Source organism: Leuciscus leuciscus (genome assembly GCF_965113295.1).
Source record: "Leuciscus leuciscus genome assembly, chromosome: 1".
Lineage (NCBI taxonomy): Eukaryota > Metazoa > Chordata > Actinopteri > Cypriniformes > Leuciscidae > Leuciscus > Leuciscus leuciscus.
In genome coordinates, this window is record NC_138725.1 from 14,686,888 (window position 1) to 14,710,804 (window position 23,917).

Genomic DNA, 23,917 nt, shown 5'->3' on the forward strand with positions numbered 1-23,917 from the left:
TTTTTTATCTATTTTGAGTGAACAGAGTAAAATGTGTCCATAGAGTGGGAGCAAAATTAAAGAGTAACTGTGACTCCTCCCCAAAATCTTCTCCGAAAGTTTCGTTTATCCGCCATTACGTTGGATACGGCGATCGCTGCATGTGGATTTGGAAGAAGTTGTGCTTCTGCTGGATGTAAAAGTAAGTAGAATTTCAAAGTTGTATTACTCATTTTCATAATAATCGCGTCTGTTTTGAGCTCAGATCATTTTGCCGCGTTTTTTAAAACATTACAGAGATCGCTTTCTAATGTTAACTTGATGTGAAGTTTAACGTGGACGTTAGTGCTCGACAAGACTTGTTTAGCTAGCTAACGAGGGAAAATCACTAACGTTAATCACTTGTTAGATACAATACAATACAATACAATCTTTATTTATAGAGCACAATTTAAAAACAACCGAAGTTGACCAAAGTGCTTTACAACACTATAGATACTACAAATAAATACACAGTAAGAAAGACACAAATTTATAAAACATAATAACATAGAAGCTGTGAACACAGGCGAGGTTCCTAAGGCCAGAAACACAGAACAATAGTTCAAGGGATGTTAAACGCCAAGGAAAACAGATAGGTTTTAAGAGTGGACTTAAAAACAGACAAGGTTGGGGCAGTTCTGATGTAAAGCGGGAGATCGTTCCATAACTTTGGACCCACAACAGAAAAGGCACGGTCACCTCTGGTTTTTAGTCTTGTCCTAGGCACTTGCATCAAATTAAAATTAGTAGATCTGAGTGATCTTGATGGAATGTAAGGCTGTAACAAATCAGTTAAAGGACAAGTTCGGTATTTTACACTTAAAGCCCTGTTTTCAGATCGTTTCTGATGAAATATGTTACGAGTTTCAAATTGAGCAACTGGAGTAACAAAAAGATTTTGACTGGGGTTCACTACTCTCAACTCTCGATGTCAGTCTGGAAGACAAAATCATACTCGGTTAGAGAAAGAGCGAACCGCCATCTTCATTTCCAAATCTCAATATCTTTATTACAAATGTATCAAATTATAGTATAAAACAATAACATTCCCTTTGTGTAAACATGTTTCAGTTTCAGTCCAATTTCAATCTAAGCAATAAAAAAAAACATCACTTTCTTTAAAGTGCAACAACATCCCAAGGATAGATCATATTTTAAGCTATACAGTTATTTATATATGTTTATATAACTAGTTTTCTTTTAAACCTACTTACTAATGAAATAATATGAATCAAAAACCCTCTTTGGCTGTTTACAAACTTACAAAATGACTTTAAAGTCACAACATGAATATTACACATTGGGAAAACTGTTCAAATTATAATACGCTGTCAGACACAGACAGCCAATTGCTTCTGTAACTTTAGTAACAACTCTCTTTTCTTGACATTTACAATATTTGTATAATCTGTCAGGATACCTTAAAACACGAAATAAAACATTTCTAGGGAGTGAGGACCTCAATGCACCGATTCACACATTCAGTTACAATACCAACGTGTTATACAGCCACTAGCGCCATTGTTTACACATGCTTTCTCCCGCGATTATAAACGCAGCTCTCTAACTCGGTTTCACACATCAAACAGTCCATTACAGTTTCAATACACTTCAGGAGGAAACAGTTCATATGATTGTTTTTTTTTTGTTTTTTACAAGGTACGAACCTGGAAGACAAAATCATACTCGGTTAGAGAGAGAGCGAACCGCCATCTTAATTTCCAAATCTCAATATGAGAGAAGAGGAAGACGTACATCACTTAGGCGGCGCGGTGCAACAATACACTTTGGTTTTGCTTTCTTTGGTTCCCCCCTAATTTATATTGTACAACACAATAACAGTCGCAATTCTAGTTAACGCTGTATGTTATTAGATAAACTCATATCCTTTAAAAATTTAATTGTACTGTCACTTAAAGGTGTATCACACACTCCCCAACAAATAAAAGTGGCTCCTGACACAAGATATTCTGAACAATTTCACTCATTTCAACTCTCAATTAGTTTATCCTATATGTCCTATAAAGTGTGTTTGCCAGTTCTCATCTGAGTATGGAATGTATGTAATTGTGAATGTATGTATGTGATTGTCTTTCATGGCTTCTCATCCACAGTGAGCTGGGTACACTACAGGTAAGCCAGGGTATGGGGGGATGGACAGGGGTTGGAAGTGGTGGAGGTATGGTGCACTGAGACACTGGTAAGTACACTGAACTGGCTGGATTTCAACTGCACTCACAGTGGGCCGCGGGTGATAAGCGGGTTGACCCAGGGATGGGTAAGTAAACACATATTTTGGCCGTCTCTCTCTCGTGGACTGTCTCAGTGGGACCTGATGTTCAGGTTGTGGTGTGGAGACATTGTTCTCTTGATGGACAGCATACAGTTCCTCTTGAACAGTCGCCGGCTGAAGCTGCTCCATGCCATGTTCATCGTCACTGGATGTCCCCTGTTCCTCGTCTCTAACACTCTCCCTGTCCTGTTCAGGTTCTGCATGAATCATTTCTCCCAGGTAGGTCTCATTCTGTTCAGATCTGTTTTTGCAGCCAGGAGTAACATGCGGCACAGGTACGTAACTTCCAGCTCTTGGCTTCTCCATCGGTATTCGCAACCAGTATCGAGGCATACCTTCCTCTTCCTCAAGAGTCACTTATATCTGGGTCCTGTGTCTCATGCGTAGGTTTCGGGCTGTCTGAAACTCTCTTCTTTCTCTTTTGTGACTCAGCTATGTTGGTCATCGGGTTCTGAGGTGGCTCTACAGGTAGGTCGTTGACTTGCAACAGGAGGTTCCTGTGTAGAGTGTGAACTGGTCGGCCTCCCGCCTCCGGGCTTACTTTGTAGACAGGATTATCTCCAACCTGTTCTCTCACAATGTAAATAAGCTGCTCCCAGTACGGTCTAAGCTTTCCAGGGCTTCCTCGTTCACTGAGATTGCGTACAAGGACTCTGTCCCCAGGCTGAAGAACCACACCTCTGCTCCGTTTATCATAGTATGTCTTCCCTTTGGAGCTGGACTGTTGGCTGTTTGCATTTGCTATTCGGTATGCCTCCACCATTTTTCCTGCCCATTTCTCAGCATATCCTTTTGGTCCATTAGTGTTGGCTGTTGGGTGCAATGCAGTACTAACTAATTAATGAATTACTGTAATTTAATTACTGTTTATTCTAAAAGTAAAATAAGGAATTACTCTTTTAAAATAATACAGTAATCTTAGTACACAGTTGAAGATGTAATTAGTAGCTTTTAGTAGAATAAAGTAAAAGTTATGAGAATACCTAGTCTTCTGTAGAAGTATTTTTATTTCAGTGTTTTTTTCTTTAGTAAGGAAATGTCAAACTGCCTCATGGATCTAAACAGTAAAATCATGTCCTGTCAACTTGCAGTGTCTCACTACACAATAGGATGAGTTATAACAACCTCAACTTGAAGGGAAATGAAAAACTTAAAATAACGTGTTCATATAACAACACAACATAGGTTCTTTCAATTTTCTGCCTCATGCGCATGTGCCAGAAACTCTACGTCATGATGACGTACTATTTTAACGAATTTGAGCCAGACGCGCCATCGTCATTTTCTGCACGAGAAGACGAGATCGACACGAGTTGCTGATGCGAGAAAAAAGAAGACGAATGAGCTCTTATTTGAACGACCACAGATGGATTTTTATAGTAAGTATACCCTGATTTGTTCTTTCTTTCATGTAAAAATTAGGCTTGTTTCGTTTGCGCTCACCGACCGCATATTGATTTCAGGCTATCACATTTGACAAACTAAGACAACTTGATTAGTAATCAGGAGCCACACGTACTGGCACGCACATTTTTGCTAGCTAGATATAGTGTGTTAGACACCGAGCTGCTGTCGAGACGTGAGCAGAAAGAGAAGTCGTCTTTGACTAGTATAAGTTTATGTTGGTAAATAGATAAAAAAGTGTACATATAAGTTACTTTTTAGTGTGTTCTTGATCGGATCTCATTATCGTTAGAAACACAGAATGACCAGTAACGTTAATATCTGAAGCACCGCCGCCAGTCCATATTTGTGTTTACCATTACGAATAAAAATGCTTGATTTACTTATGTTAAACGCCCAGTTGTTATTTTCAAATGACATACCATAATGTTTTTGATCACGTGCAAATGGTGCGTCTTCTGTAGGCCTAGCCTATATAATGTTAGGTAACTTGCCATGATTTTGTATTAATATAATGTCAACTTTTTGTAGTTCATAATCACATGATTAAACTTTAATGTCAATGGTGTTACCTGTGAAGCCCTGAAGAATCATGAGTTTCAGGATTATGTTATTTATATAAAACATTTTCACATAATAAAAGCTATATTTACAGCACTGCTCAATTTTATATTGACAGCAACATCATTAGTGTAACATTAAATGCAGAGGCGGACAGAGTACACAGCTTAATTACTTGAGTAAAAGTACAGATACCCCTTGCTAAATTTTACTCAAGTACAAGTAAAAGTACTACAGTCAAATGTCTACTTAAGTAAAAGTACTAAAGTACTTGTTTTTAAAAGTACTTGAGTATCAAGAGTACATTTTCTAAATATTGCATTACTACTGCCACAGTGCTTACATACATTGGTAAACACAGCAAACACTTGAAGCGAAAACTATCATTAACTTGTTCAGAAAATTGAAATAGTCTGGCGAGGTGGGGCACAGGTTGGCACATTTCCGGGATGTGATATTTTTATGTGAAGACTAGTGTTGTCACGATACCAAAATTATTGTTTCGATACCGATACCAAGTCAAGTATTGCGATTTCGATACTTTTCCTGAAAAGGGAGAAACACTCAAATATCATTGCTGTGCTTTATTTTAAAACCGGGACAACATACTAATCATATAACACACTAATAAATGAACACATGAACAGCAGATATATTAAACATTTGAACGAAATATGAAATATAAAAATATAAAAAGTAAATTAGAGCACTGACATTCAAGGTAAAATTTTTTATAAATTTAGCAGCATTATCTCATTTATCATAAGAAACATAAGAGCTTTATCTTGATTCTGAACTTTGAATAACAATATGAACAGCGATTATATTAAACAATGTTTAATATTGGTAACATATGATAAGCCTCATTGGTGATATATTTGACATGTGGGGAGAGAGAGATGTGTGGAAGGCCTATACTTCATGTTAAACATAAATATATAGCAGCAAAGACAACGTCGGCAGTGTTGACGGCAAAATAGGCTACAGAATAATTCGTTCTTTATTGAGAGGTGCAATATTTGAAAATCGATAATATTTTTTTTAATTACATTGATGTTGTATTTATGTCAAAACTTTCAAACATCAAAATGTCATTTATTAATATGTATTCGTGTCAAAATGACATAGAAACATCTTTTCCTATTCTATTTTGCCTGGAAACGCTTCCAACAGGCTTGCGTGTCGCGTGAAAAATAGGCGTCGGTTCTATTTGTAGCATGCACACGTTTTCCGCGCGTCTCGAGCTGCGCCCAGACGCGTGTGTCACGCAGGCAGTTAACATGGGAGCCGAAATAAAAACGGACACGACACGCAGCCAGTGTGTGACCGGCCTTACAAATCTGGAACGCGGTCATTCATAGAAGTATCGATACTAATAAATTAAGGAATCGTGACGTTTTTCATTTCCGATTTACTTTTGAAGTATCGGTGCACCGTGCAACAGAGCAAGGTAGGCAACGTACTTCCATATGTCACTCCTCGCGTCATCTTTTTCTACGAGTCGTGGACCACTTGTGCTCGCACATGCAGCCATCTCGCTGTAGTGTTTTGTCACATGACACTGACAGCGGCAGGTTCTTTGCTGCGTGCGTCAGGAAAAAAACAGACGTCCATAGGGAGGCGATTTTTTTTTTTTTTTTTTAAGTATCGATACTGATAAATGTAGGTATCGTGACGTTTTTAATTTCCGAGTATCGCGATACTTTTGAAGTATCGGTACACCGTGCAACACTAGTGAAGACTCATGAATATTCATTAGGGAAGTCATCCCTGATTGGTCTGATGACCTAACCCCACCCCTAAACCTACCCATCACTGGGGGTCTTATGACCTCCATAACCCCGCCCCTAAACCTACCCGTCACTGGGGGTCTTATGACCTCCATAACCCCGCCCCTAAACCTACCCGTCACTGGGGTTAAGACCAATCAGGGATGACTTCCCTAATGAATATTCATCAGTCTTCCCCTACCATCTTGAAAAAAAAAAAATATCGCTCCCGGGATGGACCTGCTGCGTCTTCATCCATTGTTTCGTCCATGGTTTCGTCTCTTATCTAAATCTGACCATGGAGTTGACTTTGGCGGAAAGCTGAAGGTGATTGCTGATAGGCTGTCCCAATCAGGGGCGCCTGCACAATCCAATCACATTTGAGAGGGAAACAACAAATTGAGGGTTTCCGAGATGTTTCTTTTTTCCTTTTTTTTTTAGAAGAAGTAACGGGTACTCACAGTTATGGATAGAAATGTAGTGGAGTAAAGAGTACAATATTTGCCTTTCAAATGTACTTGAGTAAAGTCATGAGTACTCCCCAAAAATGATACTCGGGTAAAGTACAGATCCCTCAAAATTGTACTTAAGTACTGTACTCAAGTAAATGTACTCCGTTACTGTCCGGCTCTGATTAAATGCATCACCAGAAATAGAAATAAAAAGTTTAAAAAAAAATTTTTTTTTCATAATTGTATTTGGGAAGTAAGATGTTTTAGGGCTGCACGATTATGACAAAAATCATAATTGTCGATTATTCCCTTAAAGGGATAGTTCACTTTGAAATTAAATTTTGGTATGTTTTAGCTTACCTCAAGGGCATCCAAGATGTAGGTGTCTTTTTCCGCAGTAGTTTCAATTTTGATATTTTTAGGTCAAACCGTTTTTGTCTGTCCGTCATATAATGCAGGTCGATGGTCACCACCTCAAAGAGCATGCACAAAGTCCAAATTAAAACAATTCCCCATCGTCCAAATTAAACAATTCCCCATCGTAAGTACACATTGATGGCCTAAGACACGAAATGAGCTTCCTCCTGGGCTTTAGCGCATGGCACCTCGCTAACAGACATTTGTAGAGCTGCAGGCTGGGCGACACACATCACTTTCACGAGATTGTATAATCTCCGGGTAGAGCCAGTGTCCTCTCATGTACTCACTTCCACTAGCCAGTAAGTAGGATCTGCTCTGTGTCATTGCTTGCTGCGCCATTCCACTCCATGGACTGGATACGTGCATTATTTCACTCAAATGAGTCCTCGTTAGAAGACTGAGTTCCTCCTGCACTGTTGATGCCATCACCAGAGCGCATGCCTGCTCGGTCAGCCCTCGTGATTGGCTAGGTGCTCCATGTGCATGGTTACCCCTGTTGGGCAACCTCCACATGTGTATTTCCACGGTCAGTCTCCTCAGAGCACGTTTTCCCTCGACAAGACCCTTCTTGCCATCTCGAGGTTGAAACATTCCACCCTGTGGGCTGGATACCTCTGAGTTTTCCATATGCATCCCGCTCTCGGGTCATATGTGTTTTCTAAGTCCTCCCTATTCCACCTTGGATATGCCACCCAGTGTACCTTGATATTCCAGCATTAAGCATAGCCCTTCATCCATGCTAGTCTCACGACAGGGAGCTCAGACTTGCGCAGGGCACTGGAAGACAGCCATTGTTGCGTGATTGAATTAGGAACCCCATTTCATCATTCACTGACGTAACTCGTAGTGACTGAACGAAAGGGAACGTCTTGGTTACGTATGTAATACAGCCAATAACCGCTGTACCGCTGGAAAGGCCTGGAGTTCAGTCTCGCCTCCTCAGCGGAAAACATGATGCGAGATTGTCTGCGTCCTTTTATACCCACGCAGTGTTTTGCTCCCTCATGTTTTGAGTGATTACATTTTTATTTTTTTCAGGGTTTGGATGAAGATTTTTTTTAATAATATTAAAACTAGGAATTTCACTTGGCCCACCCTCCATCTCAAAGCCGGGCCCGGTGTTGTTTAAAGTTAATAGTAATTGACTTCATGAAGCCTCATTGTGTGTGAATGAAAACTCCAACTGACTAGAACAAACTCTTTGAAATTTATATATGATAATGAATATCAAGGGTGAAACGGTTAATAATGTAGACAGAAAGCAACCTGATTCAATGTCAGTCATGTGTGCAGTGAAATATAATTTATTAGGCATTTAAAAGCTCTGAGAACATGAAAAGTTCAAAAAGCAATCATATCAGGCTACTTCATGGCTTTCAGAACTGTGTAACGACTGAGACAAGTCAGACACGAATATTTGTTATAGTTTAACAACTGATATTTAGAACTCACTCTGGGAATCTGTGTCCCAGCCCCCAAACAGGCCAAGAAGATCTCAGTTACCCCGGAAACAATCAGATAAGGAGTTTTATGACTTTTAGCAATGTGGACAGAGCCTCTGCTGCAATACTAGAACAAACTCTCCTGCATTCATTTAGCAATGAACTGACTAACATGAAATTAACATACATTCCAGAACATTTTGTGAATGATTTACTGGCTTGTGTACTATTATGTATATATTTTGATATATATTTTATTATACAACCAAAACGGGACTCTCACTTCTCGCTGAGAAGGAGAGATAAACCCTATTAATCATTTGTATTCTATGTATAACCTCTTGAGAAATGTGTAGACATGTACAGTGAGGAAAAAAAGTATTTTAACACCCTGCTATTTTGCAAGTTCTCCCACTTAGAAATCATGGAGGGGTCTGAAATTGTCATCGTAGGTGCATGTCCACTGTGAGAGACATAAGCAAAAAAAAAAAAAAAATCCAGAAATCACAATATATGAGTTTTTAACTATTTATTTGGATGATACAGCTGCAAATAAGTATTTATTACCAGGCAACAGACAAGTGACCAATCCTGAGTGGCAATGTCACCACACACATTCAACCATCACGGTTCGGCATGGTCAGCCAAGTGTGCTGAGAGTTCAGGGCCGAGAACGGTTATTAATTGTGCCGTGCCGTACCAGAGCTCAAGTGGAAACACAACTGGAACCTTTTCTGAAGGTGGAAAAGCAGCTTTTGTTTCTCAGCACATAAAGATGAACTACTTACCGTGATCTCAGACTGTGATGATGTGGTTTCTCCACTGCATGGATCTTCATGTGTCGCCTCAGGTGACTATTAAAAGAGAAACTCGTTCCACACTGGTCACATGTGTGCGGCTTCTCTCTGCTGTGGATCATCTCATGTGTTTTCAGATGTACTGATCGACTGAATCTCTTGTCACAGTGTGAACACATGTAAGATTTTCTCCAGTGTGAATTCTCTGGTGCAGCTTTAAGCAGTACGCTGTGATAAAAGTCTTCTCACACTTAAAGCACATGTACTCTCTCACACCAGTGTGGATTTTCTGATGTGCATGTAAATTGTGCAGCAGTGAAAAACTCTTTCCACACACAGAACATGAATGCGGCTTCTCCTTCGTATGAACTGTCAGGTGTGTCTTCAGGTGTGATGCCCTAGGAAATGTTTTGCCGCATTGATCACAAGAGAACGGCTTCTCTCCAGTGTGGATCCTCATGTGAACAATAAGGTGTGATGATTGACTGAAACTATTCCCACATAGATGGCATACATGTGGCTTCTCTCCTGTATGAATTCTCATGTGAATCTGAAGACTAAAACTGGTTGTAAAACTCTTTCCACACTGAGTGCAGGTGAAAGATTTCTTGGCTCTTCTTTTCTTTAAAAATGTATTTTTAGTCTTTGAGCGACTCAATGGTTTTTCTCCAGGTTGGACATGATGTCCCTCCTCCACTTCACTCAGTTCTTCACTCTCCTCCTCCACTTCACTCAGTTCTTCACTCAGTTCTTCACTCTCCTCCTTCACTTCACTCAGTTCTTCACTCTCCTCCTTCACTTCACTCAGTTCTTCACTCTCCTCCTTCACTTCACTCAGTTCTTCACTCTCCTCCTTCACTTCACTCAGTTCTTCACTCTCCTCCTCCACTTCACTCAGTTCTTCACTCTCCTCCTTCACTTCACTCAGTTCTTCACTCTCCTCCTTCACTTCACTCAGTTCTTCACTCTCCTCCTCCACTTCACTCAGTTCTTCACTCAGTTCTTCACTCTCCTCCTTCACTTCACTCAGTTCTTCACTCTCCTCCTTCACTTCACTCAGTTCTTCACTCAGTTCTTCACTCTCCTCCTTCACTTCACTCAGTTCTTCACTCTCCTCCTTCACTTCACTCAGTTCTTCACTCAGTTCTTCACTCTCCTCCTTCACTTCACTCAGTTCTTCACTCTCCTCCTTCACTTCACTCAGTTCTTCACTCTCCTCCTTCACTTCACTCAGTTCTTCACTCAGTTCTTCTCTCTCCTCCTTCACTTCACTCAGTTCTTCACTCTCCTCCTTCACTTCACTCAGTTCTTCACTCTCCTCCTTCACTTCACTCAGTTCTTCACTCTCCTCCTTCACTTCACTCAGTTCTTCACTCTCCTCCTTCACTTCACTCAGTTCTTCACTCTCCTCCTCCACTTCACTCAGTTCTTCACTCTCCTCTTTCACTTAACTCAGTTCTTCACTCTCCTCCTTCACTTAACTCAGTTCTTCACTCTCCTCCTTCACTTCACTCAGTTCTTCACTCTCCTCCTCCACTTCACTCAGTTCTTCACTCTCCTCCTTCACTTCACTCAGTTCTTCACTCTCCTCCTTCACTTCACTCAGTTCTTCACTCTCCTCGCTCTCTTCCATCAGGTCTGAAATCAAAGAAAAACTCTCATTTTCAAATTCTCTAAAGTTTACTGGTGGGATTCTCTCTGAAATTTGTCTGAGATCCTCCAGCCGTGATTAAAGCTTCTTCTTGGGGGAGATTCTCTGAGAACTGGTCGAGTACTCTCCCGGCCGAGATTAAAGCATTTAAAAGACATTGTCTGAAGTGTGTCGGTTATTATTGCTGCACAGAAAGTTAGTTAGGGGAACAAGTTAGAGATAGGGGACGTCGACTGTAGTCGAGACCCATAGAAACTAAAATCGACTGAAGACGTCGATTGTAGACGAGTCCCAGGTAGACTTAGGTCAGGTGCGAAATAGGGAAAACATCTACCACAGTATACATGTTTTGTAAAAATACGCACAAAATTCAGGTCAAAATTCTAGTAACATTGTTACAAATTGTAAACCATATATAAAATAAATGTAAAATACAACTGTTAAAATATTAAAATTTAGTTTGACCTGATGTTGACAATCAATATGAAACCTCCTTTTACTGACCATTTGTATACATTTTTTTTTTTTTTTTTTTACTTTTGCAGCCATTTCACAGTTTAACTGTTTATCTAAAAGTGATGAAGTGCTTGAATGTTTCTAACATGAATGTTCTTCAGCATCATGAATGAATGAAGGATAAACACCAACCTCTTTGTTCTTCAGGATCTTCAGTGTGTTTCATTCTGCAGGGTTCTGGATCACTCATGTTCTCACTGTCCTCTTTAATAAACTCAGTCTTTGCAGATTTCAGCTCTTCCTGATGCTCGTCTTCACTTGTAGCTGATGGGAATTTACAGCATTTATTGGACAATCGCTGTGGGAGGAGCTTCACTGATGATGAATTACAGTGGGAGGAGCTTTACTGATGATGAATTAGTGGGAGGAGTTGATCTGCCAAAATCAAAAATATATAAGTTACTGAGTTTGTTTTATGTTCATGTACTACAGAATATAATAATGTCAATTTTCCCAAATATAAATAATGGTAAGAAAAACAAGTTGTGATGGCAAACAATTTTCTATGACAGAATAAAAGATAAACATATCAAATGACCACGAGAGGAGGGCATCCTTCCTTCATTATTGTCCTGACTCACCCCAAGGTTATTTTTCTAGGATAAATGAAGATATGTCTCAGTAACAACTTACACATTGTTACATAATTTATCATACATGCATCATATATCAGTTCACTGTTATATACATGTAGCAGAGAATCATGGGACTTCACATGCAATCCCTGTGCATTTTATTACCATCATGTTTTCTAAGTTTCTATGTATATAAGAAAATGCAAACACATAGAACATATACAATTTCTACCATAACAGAAATAAACATTGACGACATATAGTAACCATCAAATACCCTCAGTCTGTTAACACCAATGAAATGAGCTTTAAGTGTCAATTTACAGGAGATCTGAAGACATCAGCATAATAAATGAGGTGAAAACAGGAACTATTGTCATGAAATAAAGAGTGTTTTCAGCAGATCTGTTAATATTGATGAGCCTCAGACTATCAACACTCATTCAACAAGCCATTCAGGATCATCAGCAGATCATCTCACTTTATTAGAAACACATTATTTGAGTCAGGATACATGATAAAAGCCTGTTAAACTGCTCTATTGAAAGACATTACTGTTATTGCTCACAATATAGCCTAACATTGATAAATCATCAATAATAGAACAAAATAATTAAATAAATAACCTATCTTTGTGAACCTCTTCAGGCAAATAACTACAACACCCAGGGCCGGCGCGTCCATATAGGCGAACTAGGCAATTGCCTAGAGCGGCACTTTTGTAAGGGCGGCAAAATGTGTGCCAACCGGGATGAACAATTCACAAAATAGGCTATATGATTCGCTGAGCTGCCGCTGCCCCGCCCCGCACCCTGCTCTCACGAGTCATGACTGAGTGATGGGAAGTTCAGATCATTTTACTGACTCTCTTTTACGATCTCGTTCATCAAAATGAACGAATCTTTATTTGAGTAATTTCGTGGCGTAATTTAAGTGGCTTTAAATGTTACTTTTAACAGCCAAATTCCCCGATCACATCCACCTACGCAATGTTGATCATATTCTGAATTAAGAAAATCATTATAATGCAGTCAAAAATAATTTACAGGGAACATAATAATGACTTAACCTTCCGAGTCTTTCCATTTGTCACCTGACATACGCAATGAACGGATCGTTCATGAATCGAGACTTTTTTGAAGGAGAAAGCACACCAACAACAGAGGGGTTCGTTGTTAAAATATATTGATCCAGGGAGTATTTGCAAGGATGACACGCCGTCAAGTCCACCAAAGAACCAAGAGGCCGCTAGCACAGCTAACCTTACTGGAATTTCTATTAAAAAAAATGTTACACACCTGGCATCCCTCTCGAAACGGTTCTCATTCGCGCTTGAATATGTTCACACTATAAAAAAAAAATATATTTTTTTTTATATATATTTTTTTTACAATTGTCTTATATAGCCTATAGCCATTTTAATAGGATGGACAGTTGAAGGAACCCAACCTAATATATTTGCTTCCTCTTGGCCTACTAAAGTGTTCATACAACGGGAGTATTCTCTGGCTAGAGCAGAACAGCGGAGTGTGTGTGTGGACAGAAGTGCCTGAGCTTGTGTTTTGGGTTAAGCTGCGTTGCTTTGACATTGTGGAAAATAGAATAACAGAAACAAAATGTATTAGTCTTTTTACCCGTTATTATTAATCTAAATTAATCTCGTTTTTAATTTAACTTAATTTCGTTTTTCTTTATTTAAATTTCGTTTTTTTCTTTATTTAAATTTCGTTTTTTCTTTATTTAAATTCGTTTTTTCTTCATTTAAATTTCGTTTTTCAAATTTCATTTTTTCTTTATTTCAATTTCATTTTTTCTTTATTTAAATTTCGTCTTTTCTTTATTTAAATTTCGTTTTTCTTTATTTAAATTTCGTTTTTTCTTTATTTAAATTTTGTTTTTCTTTATTTAAATTTTGTTTTTCTTTATTTAAATCTACCCTTTACTGTGTCAGTAATTTTTTAATCAGAAAAATATAACCCTAACCTAACCTAACCCTAACCCCACCCTAACCCTAACCCTTAAAAGTAGCCTATTGCTTAAGTTAACAGACCTGTGAGTGTGCTAATAAGCAAATAAGCCCTGCCCGCGTGAGGTGCGCCGCTTCCCGCTCGCGCTGTTCTGTATACTAAAAGTTTATAAATTCTGAACGTGTTGCGTCTCGTGTGTCCATCTATATTGCACCAAATGCGATACTGCACTCCCTTGTGAAGTCGATTGGATGAACGGTTCTCCAAATAATCAAATGCAAACAGAAAGACAGACATATAGAGATTCCTGCCTTTATTAGAGAGAAGAATATGTTCAGCTCCCTCTGCCCGAAGCTTCAAATATTCGATGTTCATTACTACCGAAGCTTCGAAGCTCAAAAGTGGTATTCGGACCAGCCCTAGGGGCGGCACAATTGTTTTTCGCCTAGAGCGGCAGAAGTGCACCCGCCGGCCCTGACAACACCATAATATGTGAATTTAAATTCGACTTTATAATAACTGTTAATTGCAATAAAGTAATTCAATCATTAACATGTTACAGATTTGTATACAGAAACAGACAATGATTATAATACTCTTAAAAATAAAAGAAAATGTATTGTTTCCAGTGTCAAACATGAATGTATAGATTTGAGATTTCCCTCGTTCGTTACTCATACAGTAATCTGCCAAAGATAAATGTCGACAAAGAAATAAAGGTAAACATGAAAATGGCAACAGCAACACTTGGGATCGATTCCTATCAATTCTCCTCACAGATCTCAAAATTTGACTTGACATTCAGTAACAGTTCTCACTCCAAACATCGAGACAATCACTCTGCCGAACGCAGACAAAATCGCTCAGGTCTGAATGAACTCAACATATTCTCCTCATGCTCGCTGCTGCTGCACTAAATGTTTATTTCAGAAGGAAGACGCCAGAAAAGACGCACAAGTATCGCTGTGATCGATGAAAACAATACAGAAATGAGCCTGTCGCTTAATCAAACTCTATAAAGTGTGTGTAATGGTAGTATGAGAAATACCGTGAACTGCTCTCCTCTCCTCAGAAGACTCGACGCTGAAACTCTCATTGAGTGAAGAGAGACGGCACGAGCGAGCGGTGACGTCATCGGCCGCCAACGCACGCCCGTATGGGACACCCCCGCAGCCAATCAGGGCCACGCAGATTCAGCTTTACTAGTAGCCTTCCATTATTATTATTTTAGTACTTTAGTGACTCCAGTTACTAAAGGTGAAAGGAACTTTTTCAAGTGAAGCACAAAATAGTCAGAATAAGCAGAGGAGGATCACCTCCATCCAGTCTGAAAAGTGTTTTGGCCTGTAAAGTCCGGCTCAGTATAGCTCAGTATATTCTGTAGCGTAGACAAATAGTAAAGGCATGTTGGTAGATTAGCACCTGTAGAATTTATTTTTGTTGAAACCCCAGATAAAAGTAGAAAGCTACTATTATGTTTAGATCCATGAGGCAGTTCGACATTTCCTTACTAAAGAAAAAACACTGAAATAAAAATACTTCTACAGAAGACTAGGTATTCTCATAACTTTTACTTTATTCTACTAAATGCTACTAATTACATCTTCCACAGTATAATAAGATTACTGTACTATTTTAAAGAGTAATTCCTTATTTTACTTTTAGAATAATAAGTAATTAAATTACAGTAATTAATTAATTAGTTAGTACTGCATTGTACCCAACACTGATTACGCAATTATGCTGATAGATCCTGAATTGACCCTTCGCCACGCCCGAAAACCGCCACAGGCCAATCGTGGCTTAGCAACCGTAACTATGCGCGGGAGGTCTGGCAAGCTTTTGAGCGAGAGGGAAACATGCTGGAGCGTTGTGCGTATGGATTGTGCAAATCTGATCCGGTATCCTAAAAGTTTGGACGGGGTGGTGGATTTTGTTCCCTTCCCGAAACCTGAAACCTAAAACCCAAGGGGAGAAATGCCGGGCGTCATCTTTATTTATATAGTGCTTTTAACAATGTAGATTGTTCCAAAGCAGCTTTACATTGATAATAGGAAATTAAAAGTGTAAGAAAATGAATTCCTCCAAACGATAAGTGCCTTTTTCTCTCCGTCCTTTATTTGGTGTAATGAATGAATAAAACAAAAAGAAAAGAAAAGACCAGCCTGGGAAGCTCAGAAAATAGCTTATCTTCCCATTGTTCTAGACAAAGAATATATACTGAAAATGTATAGGGAGTATCACGACTTAAACCAATAAGATCATACATAACATCAAATCATATCAGATATACTTGTATAACAATCCTATAAATGGTAAATATCCGGTCAGATCTCCTTCCTTGCCTTGCGGTCCAAAAGGCTTTTGTAATATACAATACATAGAAAAGGATAGGACCCTCGATGGCCAAACCAGTAACGTAACCCCAATCCGATCGCGACTCTCCCGGTGTTAGTTCTAGTAAAAGTGAAAAGGTAGTTAGTAAAAGGAGGAAACATCACGGGGCTTGCTGGAGATCTCCAAGGAAAAGGTTGGTATGCAAACTTAATCAGTTTATAACAGTAAGTTAGTCCGACGTGTGAGCAGTAACGTTAGCCTGGCGCGCTAAAAATATAAGCGGGAGAATGTTATCATTGCAAAGTGGTCAGGCTAATGTCTTGTGTTTATTTCACAATACATATGGATAAGCTGTTTGTTTTATAAATATTAGAATATTTTCAAATTTCATTTACCCTGCTGTGCATGCACAAAGCTGTTCCTCAAATTTGTGTGTTTCCCATTTGAATGGTCAGAGTACGAGGCGGTACTGCAGAGTACTGCTGCTTGCGCTGGGACCTAACGTTATGCTTTAGCTTCAATTTTGATGAAATTCTTCTCTAATCGTTTGCATATTATGTCGTGGATATAGCCCACGAATGCATACTGCAGTCTTGCTCTCTCATATTTTCACCTGTTTGCCAAAAATGACTAATCTCCTTAGAAATGTCTGAAACCAGTGCATACATACTGTAATAGACGTGCCAGGCGCAAAAGCTTGACAGGCGTAGCAACAGTAACTAAGGAGGGCGGGGCTTAGCGAAGGGTCAATTGTATTTTAAAGACTATTTAATATTACCTCTAAACTTTGACTAGGCTTGGCATGTTGCATATTAATTGTTCTAGGAACCTCAGATAGGCTATATTTTAATTGTTGTGTATGTTGTGCTACTCTATAATGATGTTCTAGTTAAAGCTGCAGTAGGGAGTTTTTAGAAAAGGTTGACTTAGCCTGAAAATTTGAACAAGCACAGCTTACAGGTCACTCCCCCTCGCTCTTGCTGCGCTACAGCCCTCCCTCCACAGCTCCTCCCCCACAACGAACGCGCAGGCTAGTAAACATACAGGGCCACCGATGACGGCGGATAAACAGTTATTATGGCACATTCACTGGTAGGGACGAAACATCAACAATATGCTTTACATTTACTATGGCCTGCCCATACTTTTACTACAAACTTTGTCCTCAAATCATTACGTATTTTGCAATACATGTAATGTAACTATATGACGTTGCACTCTTTCTACAAGTTATAAATAGCTAGTAAGATAATATAACGGTAACTAACGTTACAGTATGTAAGTAATTATTCTAGCGATATGTAATGCTAAATAAGGTTTGCTAGTACATTATTTCAGCAACATGACAAGCCGGTGAATTAGCAGGTAGCACAGTGCGTGACATTTTATCTGTATGTTATGCGGCTAGAGTTTTGACACTGAGTCAATGGGCTCCGACGAGGAATTCACACCCACAGCGACTTCGACGAGTCAACGGACGGGGAGAAGAGGAAGCCTTGGTGTGCGCGGAGCATCAGGCAGGGCATGTGTTCGCCGAGTGGGTCCAACTCCCGAGCACCTCAGCAGAGAGGACATGGCGCGTATGGAGAATCTAAGATTAGAGAGGACTGCTTATGAACGTGTAAGTTACCTCAGTTATAAATGTTTTCCCTTTGCACATCATAAGGTATAATATTGTTCAATTCAATTTTGTTTATATAATATAGGCCTATGTAGTGTAATGTTATCTGTTTATTTGTGGATAATGAGATTTTTTTTCTGTTATCTCTAGGAGCAAATTCAAATTCATAGGAGCCCCTTCTCTATCCACCCCTTGTCTCTGTGCTCCTCCATGCTGACAGGCATCCAGTGACCACTCGTGCTCTCCCGTGACAAGGTGAAGAAGGCCAATCCACATGTCCTAAGAGTTTAAAATTACTTTTAGAATAATTAAACATACAATTTGTATAGTCTTTGCATTTTTTTCCACAATGTTTCACTGTTGGCGGATGTGTATTCATTTGATAACTGTAATACATTTCCCATGCAGTAATGCACAATATCAAGTTCTACACAAACCTGTTGTTTTTACCCCACATGTCAACAACACCTGAGTGCTGAAGAATTATCAAAGAAAATGTAATCTAGTATGTTTGGGTGAGTAATAGTATTACTCACGAAAAAGTCATCATAGTTTTCAGCCATCCTACAGTAGAACCAGAAATGATTGCAGACATCCTTGTTCCACTGCAGACGAATGGAACAACCCCTTTGCTGCCCTGCCTAAATATACATACACACAAAAAAAATTTGATAAAAATATACAAGTTTTGACAATAGTGAAGTAAATTTTTATCAAAAAACTTACAATCAATGTCAATGTTGACTATTAATAGGATTTCTTTGGTGTCATTCTCCATGATGTTGTAGGTGCAGTACTGAGCACAAAACCACAAAAAAAGGACTGTCCATACGCCCATCACCTATACAAATGAACAGATGCACAAGAAACAAAAAATTCTTGTCAAACCTGGGGACAACAGTGTCAGCAGAGATGCATGTGAACATTGCCTGGGGTGCTATAATTATACTCACCAAGTACTAAAACATTGTCCTTTGACTGCAGCCTGGAAACTACTTCTGCTCTGTTGTTGTCCCAAAAGTCTTTGATGGTATCAACACAGTATGTGTCCTGTATTTTGAAGAAGGTTGACCGCTCCACTATTCCCATATTCATAAACTTGAATAGCAATGCAACTTTGGCATAATTGTTGCCAGACAGTAATATATTTGATTACATTCTAACTATTACAATAATGAAGTTACAACGGATTAAATAACACAAATTAGCATACCCATTGCATGATGACAGCTGTTCCTCTGGACTTGGTCTGGATCTGGAATGGTCCAGGGGCCCGACATTCCACCAATGTCAGTGGGTCTTTCACTGTACACATTGGGATTGGCAGCAACAGATACTCTGCGAGTTGTTTCAAACAGACATGATAAGTGATGGCTGCAGGATGATCAATGATGTCATCCTCACTCTGGACTTTAATTATTTCTGGCACTGGTTGGAATTCTATTAGCTCTGGGTCTAGAGTGTGTTTGGGGTGTTGAGGGAGGCCCACCTGAGAGTGGCACTTCCTTCGCTTCATTTACACCTCCAACTTGACGTCAACGCAGAAAGGGTCGTAATAAGAAATCTGTAACTAAGGATGCAGCCAACGAACTATCTTGGTTAATAAAAAATATAACCATCTAAAAGTGTTCTGCTGAATAAAGAGGTTGTTGTTCATCTCTGCATCTCTCAAATCACATGAGAGAGCCGTGACAAGAGTCATTATCCACAAATACAAAGGAACTGTTGTATCTTCAGCTGCTCGCTGGAGAACAAGCCGCTGGCTAGACATAGTCATGCTTGCACAGAAATAGCAGGACTACACTTGCTAGAAACAGCAGTCATGCGCTTGATATTAACTGTGATGAAGACGGCTGGATTCAGACTATAAAAGAAGAGACCTGGACAGGACTCTTTGCTCTTCCTTGCAATCTCCAGTCTGATACACCAGCAGTTATCAGATGCAAGAAGCTTTAAGCCTAGCTAGTATCTCTCTGTTAGTTAGTACTCATTTTATAATCTGTAACAAGTATTCTTTTCATTTGATTATTTTAATAAATATTGTTAAACATTTATTATAATCATCTGACTGGACCTTGGATTATTGGGTACGTGTCACATTCTTCTATCTGGATCAGGAAGATCCTAACTGGAGGAAACGACAAGAGGGTGAGCATTCTTTTGATATAAGAATAATCACTGTGAGATTTGATTGATTAATAAAGCCTAGCCAAAGAGGCAGCTTACGACAGGGTTATTGTTGTATTATCGCGGGATTATCTATATGTCCTGGATAGGATGTAGGATAATTTGGAACGGTATGAATCGTGATAATCCATCGCAAGTGTCATGAACAGTGTCCTCCATGCTGATGGCCTGAAGAGCATCCAGACATAATTTTTGTTGAATGGCACCACCAGTGCTGATGGAATACAAACAAAAAACATTGGGAAAAGGAAATAATTTTCATTTAAGACAACTTTTAGTTAGGAATTTACTGAACACATAAAGGTGGAATGTAATCCTCATCATCACTGTCATCATAGTCACTGCCCTCCTCTATGGTTTCCTCTTCCTCTGATGTTGAAACATCTCTTGTGTCCTCATGTGGAGCCCATGTCATGGTAACAATAAGAACATTTAGTAATAAAACTTTCTAAGAGAAAATTGTTGCAGATACACATAACAGAGTATTGTTATCTGTCTGAATTGTCTCACTACCTTTAATCACTTACAGAAGTTCAGTGTTTTTTCTTCCAACATTACTTTTATTTTGTCAAAAATATTTGTTATGCCTGACTGCAGAGCCAATACTGAAGAAATGTCTACATTACATAAAGAAATCTTCCAAACTATGCTTCATGTTTCTCTGTACTATAGTTTGTTATGTCAGTTTTAAATCCGTTGCATTGAATAAATTTAATAAACAAACAACCTATCAACCTTACCATCAATCCTTTCTTATTGTCCTACAACCAAGATTAACATCAGAGCTACAAAAGTTATATTTCAAGCCAGAATTCATCCTGACATAAATAAAGAATCTTTCATGACTTAAGCCTGGTTCACACGGGACGATTTTAAAATTGTCGGCCGATTTTCCAAACCTGAGGGACCTGATAAAAAATCACGGGTCTTACAGTTTTGGTCGTACAGTGTGTGGTGCACAGGACACCACACACGAGAAGAAATCGGGCCAAATAAATCCAACATGTTGGATATCCCCGATTTGAGATCGGAGCGGTCCCGACGTCCTTCCGAGCAGACGAGAGCAGCCTTAACACACCACACACGGCAGGAATATCTGATCAGATTATTTTACGATAATCGGAGCATCCTTAAGATTGTCGGATGGGGTGAATCGGGGCTAAAATCGGCCTAATTATCCTGCCGTGTGAACCAGGCTTTACCTTGTTTCCAAAACCCGAATAGGAGTCTCCCCAACTTCACTGCAGCCCAGACCCTCCCCAAAGTCATCATCTCTGTAGAAAATCAAATCATGGAGGTCAAACCATAATCAGATTTTTCACACATTTATCACACATTGAAGTTTACTTTATATGCTGTGTCTCTACCAATTTGCCTCTAATTTTCAATTGTCCTTATGTTTGTACATACATCATAATCCTTCAGACCAAACATCTAATAACACACCATGAATACTGCTGAGGCTGAACCAACATAGTGAACTTAGTAATATAGGCTTTCACAATAATTTTTGAACCGATCTGAGGATGAGTCGCCAACAATACTGGAAAGGGCAGGGATAGGATGCGTCATCATCTGATGTTTGGTTGGTGTTGATGTTATATGCAAAGCACCACCCTGAAATCTACAAGAAACCATGCCATACATAATTTGTCAGGCCTGTTTTGAAATTATCTTAGTTGTGTATAGTTCTTAAAAAATGAAACAAATCAAGCAGGTATACTTACTTGTTAAGCAGAAATGTGGGTAACTCTGCATCGGTTTTAAATCCTTTCAGGACACGTAGCTCCCTCCACCTCTGAAAAGCCGCTCCGATATTTACCCTCATTTTATTTCGGGATTGATCTAATTCTTTCTTTTTGGCTTTTTTTATCATCGTCATCGGTCTTTTTCCGTTTACCCGTCTTTATTTTATGAGAAGGTGCCACTCAAGAAATTGGCAGTTTGGGTTGTTTGTCCGCCATAAGCAAAGCTGCGGCACACCGGCAATCTTGAATTTGAACGCTGGTACGCGCTGTGCAAGAGAGGGGTGTGATCAGCGCGTACACAAGCTTGATTGACACTGCTAAGACATTCCTCCTGGCTCTGATTGGTTGTTTCTTACCGGGAGCGGTACCACTGGGAGGAGCCAGAGAAGCTTGACTTTTTCACAGATTATCTATCTCATATTCTACTGTCAGGACATAATGACAGTTTTAACAAATATGTAAAGAATACATTTTTACCAAAGTTACCTACTGCAGCTTTAAGGTCATGTGCAGCATATGTAGGGCCCGAACATAAACTCAAGCCCAGGGGCCCCAGACCTGATCTTTGTTCTTTTTACTCATTGATTAAAAAATAATCTAATGTTAAAACTAGGATTTTCACTTGGCCCAACCTACATCTCAGAGCTGGAGCCGGGGCTGGTGTTGTTTAAAGTTCATAGTGATTGGTCTGACTTCATGAAGCCTCATGGTGTGAATGAACTTCAAACTGACTAGAACAAACTCTTTGAAATGTATATATGATACTGGATATGAAACTGTTAATAATGTAGACAGAAAGCAATCTCATTCAATGTCAGTCATGTGTGCAGTGAAATATAATTTATTAGGCATTTAATAGCTCTATTGAGAAAATGAAAACTCAAAAAGCAATCATATCAGGATACTTCATGACTTTCAGAACTAAAATGATTAAAGTCCAACTGAAATCAAAATTGACCCTATTTACTTTGTTAGCGCATATTACTAGTCTTGTGGTGAACAATTAATCCGTGCAAGTTAAAACACAGAAAAAAATTGTTTGCCGTCGTAATCTTTAATCAAAGTCTGAAAAGTTACTTCTGGTCTGGAATGGCGTCCCTTCTCTGATGACGTAGGTTTGAGGACTTGGGTTGGGAAACGCTTAACCACTCCCCTCAGACCGTCAGTCTGTAATGAGCGAGAGATGGAGAGGAGGAGCGCTAGAGTAAAACCCTGCCCTCTGTTCAATATTCCGTTTTACTGGGAAATACGTCACAGCACTGAAGAAAAGTCGTTTGCAACTTCCGGTTCACGCGGACTTTAAGTTGGCTTGGGAAAGCCAACTTACTGAAATCCTATTTAAACTTATTATTATTATTCTTCTGACCCAAAATTTTTCAACTCTAACTCCTCCTAGAGCTTTAACTCTACAAACTCCAAACTCGGGTCAGACCTTCAGACTGTTCTGACTCGAGTTGCTTTTCAGACTGATTTGACTTTCAGTTTTCTTAAAAATGTATATTAAATATCATAAAAATCCCACTGACTTTCATTGCAGACTGCTCAAATTGAGCCAAAACTACGGTGGCCCATTAGTGCACAAACACAAAAACTCAAATCTAAACTCTCTGAGGCATTAGACTCAATTAAACTACTATTCTATGTACTAATAAACCTATCTATCTATCTATCTATCTATCTATCTATCTATCTATCTATCTATCTATCTATCTATCTAAATAGATCTATCTTTCTTTCTTTCTAACTTATCTATCTATCTTTATAACTAACCTATCTATCTTTCTTTTTAACTAATCTATCTATCTTTCTAACTAACTTATCTATCTTTCTTTTTAACTAATCTATCTATCTTTCTAACTAACTTATCTATCTTTCTTTTTAACTAATCTATCTATCTATCTATCTATCTATCTATCTATCTATCTATCTATCTTTCTATCTTTCTAACTTTTCTTTCTTTCTTTCTTTCTTTCTTTCTTTCCAACTAATCCCATCTATCTTTCTAACTAATTTATCTATCTTTCTTTCTTACTAATCTATCTATCTATCTATCTATCTATCTATCTATCTATCTATCTATCTATCTATCTACCTATCTACCTTTCTTTCTTTCTTTCTTTCTTTCTAACTAATCCCATCTATCTTTCTAACTAATT

At 38.9% G+C, this 23,917-nt stretch overlaps 1 long non-coding RNA gene across 1 annotated transcript in view; it reads left to right on the forward strand.

Moving 5' to 3' along the window:
* Nucleotides 1-23,917, forward strand: part of LOC309503418 — a 177,274-nt gene that overhangs the window by 119,455 nt on the left and 33,902 nt on the right. The window lies entirely within an intron of this gene.